Below are 11,966 nucleotides of genomic sequence, written 5' to 3' on the forward strand. Positions count from 1 at the left end.
TCTATGCAGAAGCACTTGGTGGAGATCGACGTCAAGCTATCGAGTCTCGTTATGAACTACGTCCTCGATTACCCGGCTGGTCCCCATCCGAAGTTTAATTCCTTTGAATCCTTTCGAGGATACAGCGTTATCAAATGCATGGACCAGGCTTCTTTGCACTTCTTAGATAGGTGCGTCGTTAAAATAAGTGAAGCATTAAACTAAGGCTGATCCCCACTAAGAACGTTCCTCAGGGCCACGTGCGCGTATCTGGTTGCCCCCTATGGATAAACAGATTGGCAACAGATTGCGGCCAAAGTATCCGCATGGCCAAGATGAAGATATTTCACGGCGACAAGGCTACTATCGATGACGATACTGAGGAGGTCGACGATGCGAGCCAGTTGCTTAATGGCGTCAGCATCGCCGATGCAGACCCCGATGCAGGTGAGGTGTGTACAGATTAATCTGCAGCACTCAAAATGTGCGACATATAATCCGTCAATCCTTCTCAAAGATGGGAGCATCGACGTCAGCCTAATCCAGGAGCCATGGGTCAGAGGCGATCAGATTCACGGACTTGACAGTAGCTCCATAACAATGCAATGCATTTCTCTGTGGTGAAAGTGGTAAGTGAAGGGTCCCAACCCATCTTCCTTCTTTCTATTCGATCCTCGTGGCAATCTGTGTAATTTCATCTAGGCTGGAAATTCTAATTTAGGTGGACAAATGCCTGATATTTTCCAAATCATGGGTTCCTCCACTTTGCAAGAATATTTTGTCTGACTGCATGTCACCTTGGCTATGCAATCGTCCGAGCATAATTGTCAGTGATGGCCTTCGTGGACTTTTCTTCCGCGTGAGTTTCCTGTCGAAGCTGATACCTAGGTGTCTAACTTCATTTGCCAGTTTAAATGTAACACCATTTAGTGAGGGATATGGTTTGTTTTCGGACATAAATCTATGACTGTTTTGCCATTGTGGTTGGCGCATACTCTACTCCCCATCGTCCGGGTGTCTACAGTGCATAGAGCCTTTTGTGAGAGTTCGCTTGGAAGTTGGGGGTGTTTTCCCACTGCAGTTAAGCCAAAATCTCCACCTCTGAAAGTATTCGACGCGGGTAATAGAGGAAAAGGAAGACCTTTATCTTTATATATATCTATCTTTAATAATAATATATATCTTTAATAGGGTTTCCCCTATTTTGAATCGCATATTTATTTAATTTTTTGTTTTTAGAAAAAAAAGGTTAAATATTGCAATTCATGGGTACCATTGGAAGGCTCCTAAAGAATGCTTTCCCCATATACAAAATTTCATCCCTTAGGATAATAGTGTAGGGTTGCCACTTAGTTTCGATTCTAAGCAATTTATCTAAAACATCGCAATATGGATATCAAATGAAAGGTATTGTTGAGAACTTTGTTTTCGATCAGGGTTGTTACGCTTCTATGTAATACAAATTTGTATTTTGTTAATTTCAATCAGCATTTTTTTGTATGTATACACAGTACATATACGCTCAAGATATGTACTAATCATTCCAGCGTATTTCGGAATAGGGTTGCCACCTAAATTTTAGAGTAAGAAATTTACTAAATAGATATCGAAAGCAAATTTTTTTTGGTTTAATTTCAAAATATTTTTTTAAAGCTATCCAAATGACCAGTATTTGATATCTTGATAAAGTTATCGGTTTAGATGAATACCATTAATATTAATTTAAACCATTTTTGGGCCTACATAGGGCTGCCAAACGTCCCGGTTTAAGACTGTTCGGCCCAGTGTACCGGTCCAGCCTTGGAATGTTCCGGTTTTCCTTTAAAATTCCTGGCTTTAGTGCAGAAAATATAGTAAGTTTTCATTTAATTTATGTTCTGTTAATAATTTTGTTTATTTCCATGTGAAATGTTTGCCCCTGGACAATACAATTACAATTTACTGGCACAACGTTGAGGTATTATAGCATTTTTTTCATATTTTTATCCAATTCCAATAATGTCGACTACTGAAGGCAGTAAATGGCTACGTAAGAAAGCCACAATCAGTAAATAACGAAAACCCAAAAAAATTAACAATGCGGAAATTATATAAAACGCCAAGTGAAACTCCTTAAACTAATCTTTCCGGAAGAATTGAATACAAGGAGCAAACACCAGTAAGGTCAATAAAGGTCCAACAGATATTTCACAGCCTTAACGATGCTTAAAATGCACAACTGCATTTTTTCGCTTCGAACAAAGAGTTGGTGCAACGCGGCGATAAAAATTTTTTCAGCAATGAAAGTGAAACAGAGTTGACAAAAAAAAAATCACATTTATTGCAGATAAAAGCGCATAAATAAGCGCAAAATCGAAACCTGTAAAAATTCCAATGAAGAAATCACAAGTAAACTCGTGTTTTCATGTAAGCCAAAATGTGTCACGTCTGCGCCATCGACGAACGTCACCTGGCCGCCTGCCAGCAGCAGCAGCAGCAGCAGCCGCCGCCGCCGCCACCTTCAACAGGTACCACAAAAACACAAAGGCAATGCAACGCGCAAGCACGCCAAGCTCAATTAACTACACCTCCAGTACCATTTCTTTATTGGCCAGCGTTGGCCGTGACTGCGCAATTGAAGTGGAGGCTGTGGTCTTAAATTGCTACAGAGGCGCAAAGCTGTTTGGGTTGCGGAGATGGGCCTGCGCACAAATTTGCGTGCGTGCATGCGTGTGTGTGAGTGTGTGTGTGTGGGTCTGTAAAAAGAAGCATACAAAAAATAAAAAAATTTAAAAATCTCAAACCAACAACAATCAGGCGCAAGCACATGAAATGCGAAAGTCTTACTGGTGAAGTCTTGATATGCAAAAAAAAAAAAACACAAACAAGTTGTAAACAAATAAGGAATTAATAACAGGCTGAGACTGAAGCAGAAGCTGAAGTAGATGCTGAGGCGGCCAAACGACAACAAGCAGACGAAGCTATGACTAGACGCCAATGGACAGAAAAAAAGTTGAAGCGAAAATAATCGAAAGTACCTACTATAGCAAGTTTGTATGCAGACAATTTATTTTTATTTGCTTTTCGCTTACTTTTTTTTCTAAGAAAACCACACGATTTTAAATATTTTATCATACATGTATAACCTTTTTTTTATTTTTCGGAGGCATAGTCTCTCGAACTCTACAACTCATTATACATACATACATACATACATACATATGTACATACAATGCAGGCAATTGTTGTGTTTTGGGACGAGGTGATAACAGCTAATGACAACAATTACACGCATAAAAAGAAAGATGAGATAGTCAAATACATAAATACATACATACATCATGGAAACCAAAAAATAGCCGCCCCTCAATTGTTGTCAAGTAAACTTTATGCCGCTAGTGATAGTAATAACTTTGATTATTATGAAAAAGAAACTATAAAATTTGTTTGTGGTCACTGTGCGAATGTGACTTAAAGCAGCCCTCCCTATCGTCCAAGATATATATCGAGGGCTTACATTGAATACCCTCTGTCTACAATTTTCACAAAAATGAGATTCTGATATGCAAATTCACCTAAGGCTTAACTGTCATCAACGAGCTTAATGCTTATTAGAAGGAGTACCAGGTTGACCGAGCTTTCCTCGAATTGCGTATACTTCTTAAAGTTTTCAAAGCTCTTCTTCTTCTTTCTTGGAGCTTTAACCGCCTAAGCAATTTCGGCCATGTTCAAGAAAGCACGCCAGTCTCTTTTCTTCTATTCTTCTCCAATTGGGAATGCCAAGTGAAGCCAAGTCCTTCTTCATCTTGCCTTCCAACGCAGAGGAGGCCTTCCTGTTCCTCTGTTACCAACATCTCGACCTGCGTTGAATACTTTCAGAGCTGGAGCCTTTCTGTCCATTCGAATGGCATGACCTAGCCAGCGGAACCACTGAATTTTTATTCGCTGCTCTACGTCTGCATCGTTGTAAAGCTCAGTAATTGTATGCATTGTAAAGAATTGAGTCCGAGCGGTTCACTTCTGCTGCTCTTGTTATCTTCTCCAACATCGGATTAAAGAATTCACACGAAAGGGAATCATCTTTTCTGAAACCTCGTTTGGTATCAAACGCATCGGAGAGGTCCTTCCCAATTCTGGCGGAGCTGGTGATATTGCTCAACGTCATTTTACACAGCCGTATTAGTTTCGCGGGGATACCTAATTCAGACATCGCGGCATAAAGGCAACTTATTTTCGAGCTGTCTAAAGCGGCTTTGAAATCGACTAATAGATGGTGTGTGTCGATCCTAATTTCGCGGGTATTTTCCAAGGTTTGTCGTATTGTGAATACCTGGTCTATGATGGATTTTCCAGGTCTAAAGCCACACCGATAAGGTCCCATAAGTTCCTTGACGGCGGCCTTCAGTCTTTCACACAATACGCTCGATAAAACCTTGTAACCTATGCCTTTCTTGTGGATTGGGCAGAGCACACTTAAATTAAAGTCGGGTATGCGTTTATCTGACCATATTCTGCATAAGAGTTGATGCATGCACCTAATCAACTCCTCGCCTCTCTACTTGAATAGATCGACTGGCAGTCCGTCAGCTTCAGCAGCTTTGTTGTTTTTCAGCCGCGTAAATAATTGCTATTCGTACCTCGTCATAGTAAAGCGGTAGGATATCTACTCTAAAATGATGAATCCGCCTTTATGTATTTTGGAACGATTGACAAAGTTCGTTACACACGTAAGAGACCCTGCACTCTTCCGACGACCGAGGAGCGCTTTAAACGGACCACGGAGCGACCTTACCCTGAAATTTACAAGATCTACGAAATTAGTGAGGTATACTCTTTCTATACATTGGATATTACTTAACGAATAAGTTAAAGCATCGCTGCTTCGCTAAATCCAAAGCTATGTATGTCATTGGGATACCAAGGAGGAATCCGATGGAATTTTTATACAAAAAGGCCATAGTATGGACTTTAATTCTATCAAAGATAGAAAATAATCTCAAGGAGGACTTCTATCGATGATAGAAGCAAAATTTTCTACCAACAGGAGTAAGAAGTATGCATTCTGCATGCAGTCATTATCATTAAAAAAAACTTGCATTTTGCAAACGCCTAAAAATCATCTCTCTTTTCCCAACAGCCTTTCCAACATTTTTCAACGCTTTTTGCTACGACTCATCGATCCGGAATGTGGCACCGAGTTTAGTATTTTTTTTTTGCAATTTTGCAACAAGTTTGTAAAAGTAACTGAAAAGTAAAATGCCCCAGTAGCCGACTACTCAACGCGATCAAAGCAGCTACAACAACGACTAAAACAACAAGAGCAAAGCCAAAAACGAGTATGCAACAGCAGCAATTTCTGATTATATTTTTCAACACTTTTGAATGTCTTATTTACATTTTTTGAAATTGCTATCCAGGTACATGGACTTACTTATTTACTTGAAAGGTGGTGCCTCCAAAGTGGCTCAAAACACCACAAAGTAACCGAGTGAGCAGAAGTTACAGCTGCTGCACATTTGCCTGTTGCCTGTTGCCTGTCGTCTGTTCAACGAAGCTGATTGTTGCCACTTACTTTTACTTCAGCAACATGTTCCATAATGCAACAACAACAACAACAACCACCACAAAAGCAACAGCAGCAGCAGCAGCAAAAAACTTACTGCGCATTAAGCTGCATGCAACTTTTGGCGCAGCCACTGACGACAGGTTTAACTTGTCCTCCGAAACCATTATCAGCAGCAGAAGCAACAACAAAAAAAAAACGCTTTAACGGTGGCGGCAATTCCTTTCTGCTCACTTGATTGCACATCAAATAAATACCAGGTTAGGAAAGAAAAGCTACAAGAAAAATTATGAATTACAATGATAATAATCTGTCTGCTGCAGGCATTTTGCTGACGCGATCGATTGATAGTGAAAATATTTGCGAGTTTCAAGAAATATTAGACTTTGCAAAACATTTTAAGCTGCTACTTATATATGTACATACATATGTATGCATATAGGTATATAAAATACATACATCTTACAAGGAAGATTTGATACCAGCAACAAAATAAAAACACGGTGCAGTTGCAATAAAAAGTTGCCAAGTAGGCTATGCGCATAACTTTTGTATATATATACTTTCTGTTGAATGACGTTTGACGAGAACTCTCCTTCAAACTGGCGGGCGAAAGCATTCAGTGAAGCGAGTAAAAAAAAATGCGCAAGTCATCGACTTGTCAAAAGAAAGTCTTTAATGTACATATTGAGCAGACAACTACTAGTTGAGGAGTAGCAGTGCGCAGTAGCTAGCTGCACATCCGTGTTGTTCATCAACAGTTAAAGTCAACATATCTGTGCTATAAATCAACGAGAGTATTTAGAAGTAGGCAGTTAGTTAGTTAGTTAGTGACTACAATTGCGGTAATAAAAATGATGCTCCTATAGTCGCAGATATCAAATATAAATTTTTGTCCCAATTGGAGACGGTTAATGCGTGTCGTTCAGATTCCTCTATGGAGACTGAAAAAATGAAAATTATTATTTTTTCCATCTAATACCCGAAATCTATCCTACCTTAGTTGATGATATCACATATAAAGTTTTGGCTCCGATTGGAGTCGGTTAAGGCGTGTCGTACAGGGGTCAAAGTTCCGATTACCCTATGAAAAGGTCTTGACCGACTACAATCGGAGCCAAAATTTATACGTGATATATTCGAATTTAGTAGTATCGATTTTGGGTATTAAATGAAGAAATTTTTTTTTAATTTAGAGGCATCTGGGCTCTGATGCCATTGCGACACGCCTTAACGGACTCCAATAGGGACCAACATTTATATGTGATATCTGTGACCGTGGTATTGTCGATTGAGGGGCTGAGACTGAAAAAAATCATTCATTTGATTTTTTAAGGACCGCCCTATTGTATATATCTATATACAAAAGTACAAAGGAAAAGCAACTTTTTGGAATCTTACGGCTGCGTAAAATTACATTGAAGACATAGCTCCATGGAGCCAATGTGAAGTCCGTGATCTCTACACTGTGACCCCGAAGATAATTCTTGCTGTGAACAGGAGAGAGCCTCTTTTTTGATTACAGCGACAAGATATAGAAGCGCCTGGAGAGCAGCGATTGTTGTTATTCTCAACGTAATAGTGATGTCCACGCAGGCAAGTCGTTGGGGTTTGCTAAGCTTTGCCGGCGTGGATTTTATTTCTGCTTTCTTTCATATGGGCTGCTATGCAGCTCTCAAGAAAACGGTCAAGAAAAAAATTGCCATTATTTCGTGTGTGTGTTCAAGGAATTTTGACAACTTATACTTCACCACCCTGTTGGCTCGCTCTTTCCCCCAAGGAATAATGGAACGGGCATATATTTCTCTTGCAAGCATGGGTTGCCTTGTGCTCTTTTTTCACAAAAAACTTTAGAGAACTTTAAGAACTGCGTACTGCCTCAAGAAAATTTTACACAAGAAAATTTCTTAGGCATTTCTTGTACGCCATCTTGTATGGAATTTTTGCTTTTCTTGAGAACTGCATACAGGCCTTAAGACGGGTGCGGCATATGGTAGCATGAACTTAGAAGGGGTTTCGTGCATTCAGATAGCCAATTTATACGGATTAGAGGTAACTTGTATCAGCCCCCTTTTCTTTTTAAGGTTAGAAGTATTTTCGGTGATCGGTGATTTTCTGCTGTCGAAAAAAATGGATGTTCACAGAATCTGCTGAAGACGTCGGTATCTAAATTGTCTGGTGCCATGTAATTTTTTCAAGGTTATGGGCATTAAATGTCTCGAAACTTCTCAATTTTGACCGAAAGAACCCTCAAATGAGCATCGCTCAGGAGCTGCTAAATGACGTCAATAATGATTTGAATTATCAGTTTATGGCTATTACGTCGAAACTTAAGTACAATCGTCCCAATGGAAGAGTCCAAAGGAGCTCAGACTAATAAATGCACGCCGTAGACGGTCAATAAGGAGTATTGCCTTGAAAATATGAGCCGTATGAGAGAAGCTATACGAAAAATACGTCCAGAATCATGGAAAAACAATCCCTGGTTTTTGTTTGGCGACAATTCAGCTGCCCACTCAACGCTGCTTGTTCATGACTTTTTGGCCAAAAATCAAAACACAAACATGCCTCAGCCACCATATTCACCGGATTTAGGCCCCTTTCTACTTTCTTCTGTTCCCAAAGCTGAAGAGACCCATAAAAGGATGGAGATTTGCAACGATTGAGGAGATTAAGACTGCATTAATGGAGAAGGTATAGGTTATAACAGAATGCTTCGAGGTTTGGAAAAAGGAATATTGATGAAAAAAATTCTTTTTGAAAAAAGTTTAACGCCACCTTACTTTTTGAACACACCTCGTATATCGAATTCCATATTTTAATCGGATCTAGAATAGATAATTGCCACAAGGCACATGTTGCGAGCAGTTTTTCTGGCAATATTTAGCCCATCGAGCTGATCTGGCAAAGGTGAGTAAAAATAAAACTTAAGAGCTAAGCTTTAATATTCTATTCTTCTGGAAGCCAATTGTAGCCATTTCAACTGATTCTCATTTAGATACATAGAATGCTATTAAACTGTCATCACTCATTATTGAATAGAAATATCATAGAAAAACAATGCTTGCAACACATACAAATGTCTAAAGCCACAAAAGTGCTGAGAAACATGTGAGAATTTTTACATTTGAAAAGTTGTGCACAAATTAGCATACAAATGTACATAAGTTTTAATTAACAAATCGCCACCCAAATTTAAATGTAATTTTTAATTACAACACATCATTATGAGCAGTAAAGTGTATTGCAACAAAGTTAGTGTAAAGGAATTTGCATACAAAATGATTTATGTGCTTGAAAAATAACAATAAAGCAATTGAAGTATGGACATAAAAATTCTGAGCTTTTGTGAAAATGTTTATTATTTTCCAAAATGAATGGCATTTTTTACAATTTTAATTATTTATGCAAAGTAAATACCATATCTCCTTAAACATGTACATATGTATGTGTGTGCATTGTGTGTGCAAATGCATTAATGTAAATTTTGCTGTCAACAAATCCAAGTCCAAGTAGTCAGTGAGTAATGAATAAGGTTTATGCTTAGAGAAGTTCGCACAGCTGTGTAGTACATACAGACATATGTCTTTATGTATATATGCATTCGTATATTGCACTTATTTGCATACGCTCCTCGCTCTGTGGCGCATGCGCAACTACTCATCTATGTGAAAATGTTGTTGCGCATGCGCATTTAACGGGTACAAAATATGTACATAACTTACATATATAAGTAGTAGAAAAGAATCTGCTACTCATCGAGCCATTGCAGATTTAACTCATTGAACTTTTGCGCTAAATTTCTTAAGTAATCTAAGCATGCAGTCGCTTTAAAAATAAATTTACTTTTTTTCTACATGCTTTTCCATTTTGAGTCAGCTCGACATCTGTCAAGAGATTCTAAATGATATGCTACCTGGCGTGTATGCCATGCTTTTATGCATACTTGAGTGGAAAAAATCTGAACTGAAAAGCGTGCATAGCCTACGAATTACATGCTTAAGTGAATGACACAGTTATTTGTGGCACGAAAATGCTTGTTTTTTTGGTAGAATTTTTACAAGCAATCGACTTTTGCCGGAAGCAGAATGTGAAAAAGCTTAATTGGACTGCGTGACTCTAAAATACATTTGCGAAGAAATTTTTTTAATTTAATTTAATTCTTTAATAAAATCAAGGTTTATGATTGAATTAATTTTTCTTTATATTATTTTTGTATATTTGTACATACACATTTATTCTAATTTGTTATTAGAAATAAACATGAAAAATTATTTTATTTAAAAAATTTGGTTTTATTTATAACATTATTTTAATTAAATTAAATTTATTTTAATTAGTTGATATCAATCCAATTTAATTGATGTTAATTTATTTTATATTAATTTAATTTGATGTATTTTAATTTGACCCAAGTAAATTTCATTTTATTTAGCCTAATTAAATTTAATTTAACTAAGTAAATTTAGTTTAATTTAACTATGGAATAGATAATTTAATTTAACTTAAGTAAATTTAATTAAAATCCTTTTTTCTTCGAACGTTGAATAAGTGGATTATAAGACATTGTCTATTTTATTTTGTTTAAACTTTTTTTGTTATTTTTATATTAAATTAGTTTTTATTAAATATATTTTAATTTTGAAAATTTATTAATATTATTTTATTTTATTTTCTTTTACTTTATTTTAATGTGATTTCTTTATTTAATTTTATTATATTTTATTTTGTTTTATGTTGTTTATTTTATCTCAGTTTGTTTTATTTTACTTTTTTTTATTTTATTTTGTTTTGTCTTTTATTTTCTTTTGTTTTTTTTTCATTTGACTTGATTTTATTTCATTTTGGACCCAACATTTTGATAAATCAAAATTTTAATAATAAAAATGTTATAATTTTTTTTTATTTAATATAGTTTTATTTTATTTATTTTTATTAAAAGAAGTTAATTCTGAAAATTGATTTCATTCCTTTAAATTTTCTGTGTCAAGAAATTTTAATTATTATATGTTTATTTTTTTTTTTTTTAATGTATGTAGGTACTCTAAGTATTATTTTAGAGGAAATAATTTTAGTAAAAAATTTTGTTCGTTTATTTTGTTTTGTTTTATTTTACTTTACTTTATTTGACTATATTTTATTTTATTTTATTCCAGTTTACTTTTTTTGGTTCTCTTTTTTAGTTAAAGTAAAAGAAATATTTAAATTAAAAAAAAAAATTATGTTAAAAGTTTTTTATTTGATTTAAAATAATTTTTTTCTCTTGCTTCAAAAAAAAAATAATTTTCATTTTAAAAAATTTAGCTACACAAATTTTTTTTAGTGTCTTTTATTTTTAATTTTGATTTTATTTTTTATTTTACCGCCTATTATTTTATTCTATTAAGAAAAAATAAAAATATTTTATGTTTAAAAAATTTTGCTAGTTTATTATTTATTTAAAATTAAACTTAAAATTTTTAAATCATTAAAGATTTGTTATTTTAATTTGATTTAATTTAATATATATCCAAATATAACACATTGCTTAAATTTATGGATTTCATTTTCTTTTATTTCATATTTAGTAATGGTTTCAACCTTTCTTTTATTTTAGAAAATTTTGTTTTAATTTCTGCAATTCTGCTTGTCCATTAAACTTTTGCATCAGCGTTCAACTGTTTAATTTTTGTGTGTGCGCCCAGTCTCTTAAAAAATAAATTTTTCAAAACAACAATATTTTACACAAAATTCACAATCTTCATCTCCAAATCCCAGCGCTATTCCCACTCATTTGCATTCCATTCCTTCCGCACACATTTGCACACAAACTCGCACTCTGTACTACTTAACAAGGATATTCACCTCTATGTTGTTGTATATTCAATACACGGCTGCAATTTATTCGTAGTTTTGTGATTTTTTTCTTAAGTCTGTTTACTATCTTTATTTGCACAGTTCCTTTCGAATTATTTGTAAAAAAAAGTAAAACAAGAATACTGCAGTTACTTAAGTTTTTCAAAATTTTAATCACAGCGGTAGTTTTAGTTCAAACCATACGCAACGCAACACTTTTACCAACTGATCGCCCCAACGATCTTACCACAGTTTATAGCTGTCCCCAAAAAGTGCTTCATTCACACCAACATCAACATCACCACCATCACCAATATAACCACCACCAACATCGGCATCGTCATCGTCAACGCATCGTCACCACAGCTGTAGCATAATTCGTTGCTGCTGCTTTTAACGACGCCACCACAGCGCTGCCATGCGCAGTCAGCTTTGCCCATGGCAGCGGCGCCGACTTCACTCACGAATTTGCGCATCGGCTTGGCTAAGCAGATGCCTCGCTTTTGGCCGATTTGGCGCAGAGTTGGCTAGCGATTTGTGGTGGTGCATCACTGCGCTTTGAGCAACAGGTTGACGCTGCTGACAGAAGGCGTTGGCGTTGGCGTTGGCG

The 11,966-nt window shown here is 35.9% G+C and overlaps 1 protein-coding gene across 1 annotated transcript in view; it reads right to left on the reverse strand.

The window, feature by feature from the left end:
- LOC118740802 overlaps nt 1-11,591 on the reverse strand; it is a 47,060-nt gene extending 35,469 nt beyond the window's left edge. Inside the window, exon 1 of the mRNA XM_036472493.1 lies at nt 11,366-11,591. The gene's annotated coding sequence lies outside the window, so the exon portion shown is untranslated. The remainder of the gene's footprint in view (nt 1-11,365) is intronic.
- Between the last annotated feature and the right edge of the window lie 375 nt (nt 11,592-11,966).

This window comes from Rhagoletis pomonella, unplaced genomic scaffold (genome assembly GCF_013731165.1).
Source record: "Rhagoletis pomonella isolate Grant_MI unplaced genomic scaffold, Rhpom_1.0 Rhpom_scaffold_00006, whole genome shotgun sequence".
Taxonomy (NCBI): domain Eukaryota; kingdom Metazoa; phylum Arthropoda; class Insecta; order Diptera; family Tephritidae; genus Rhagoletis; species Rhagoletis pomonella.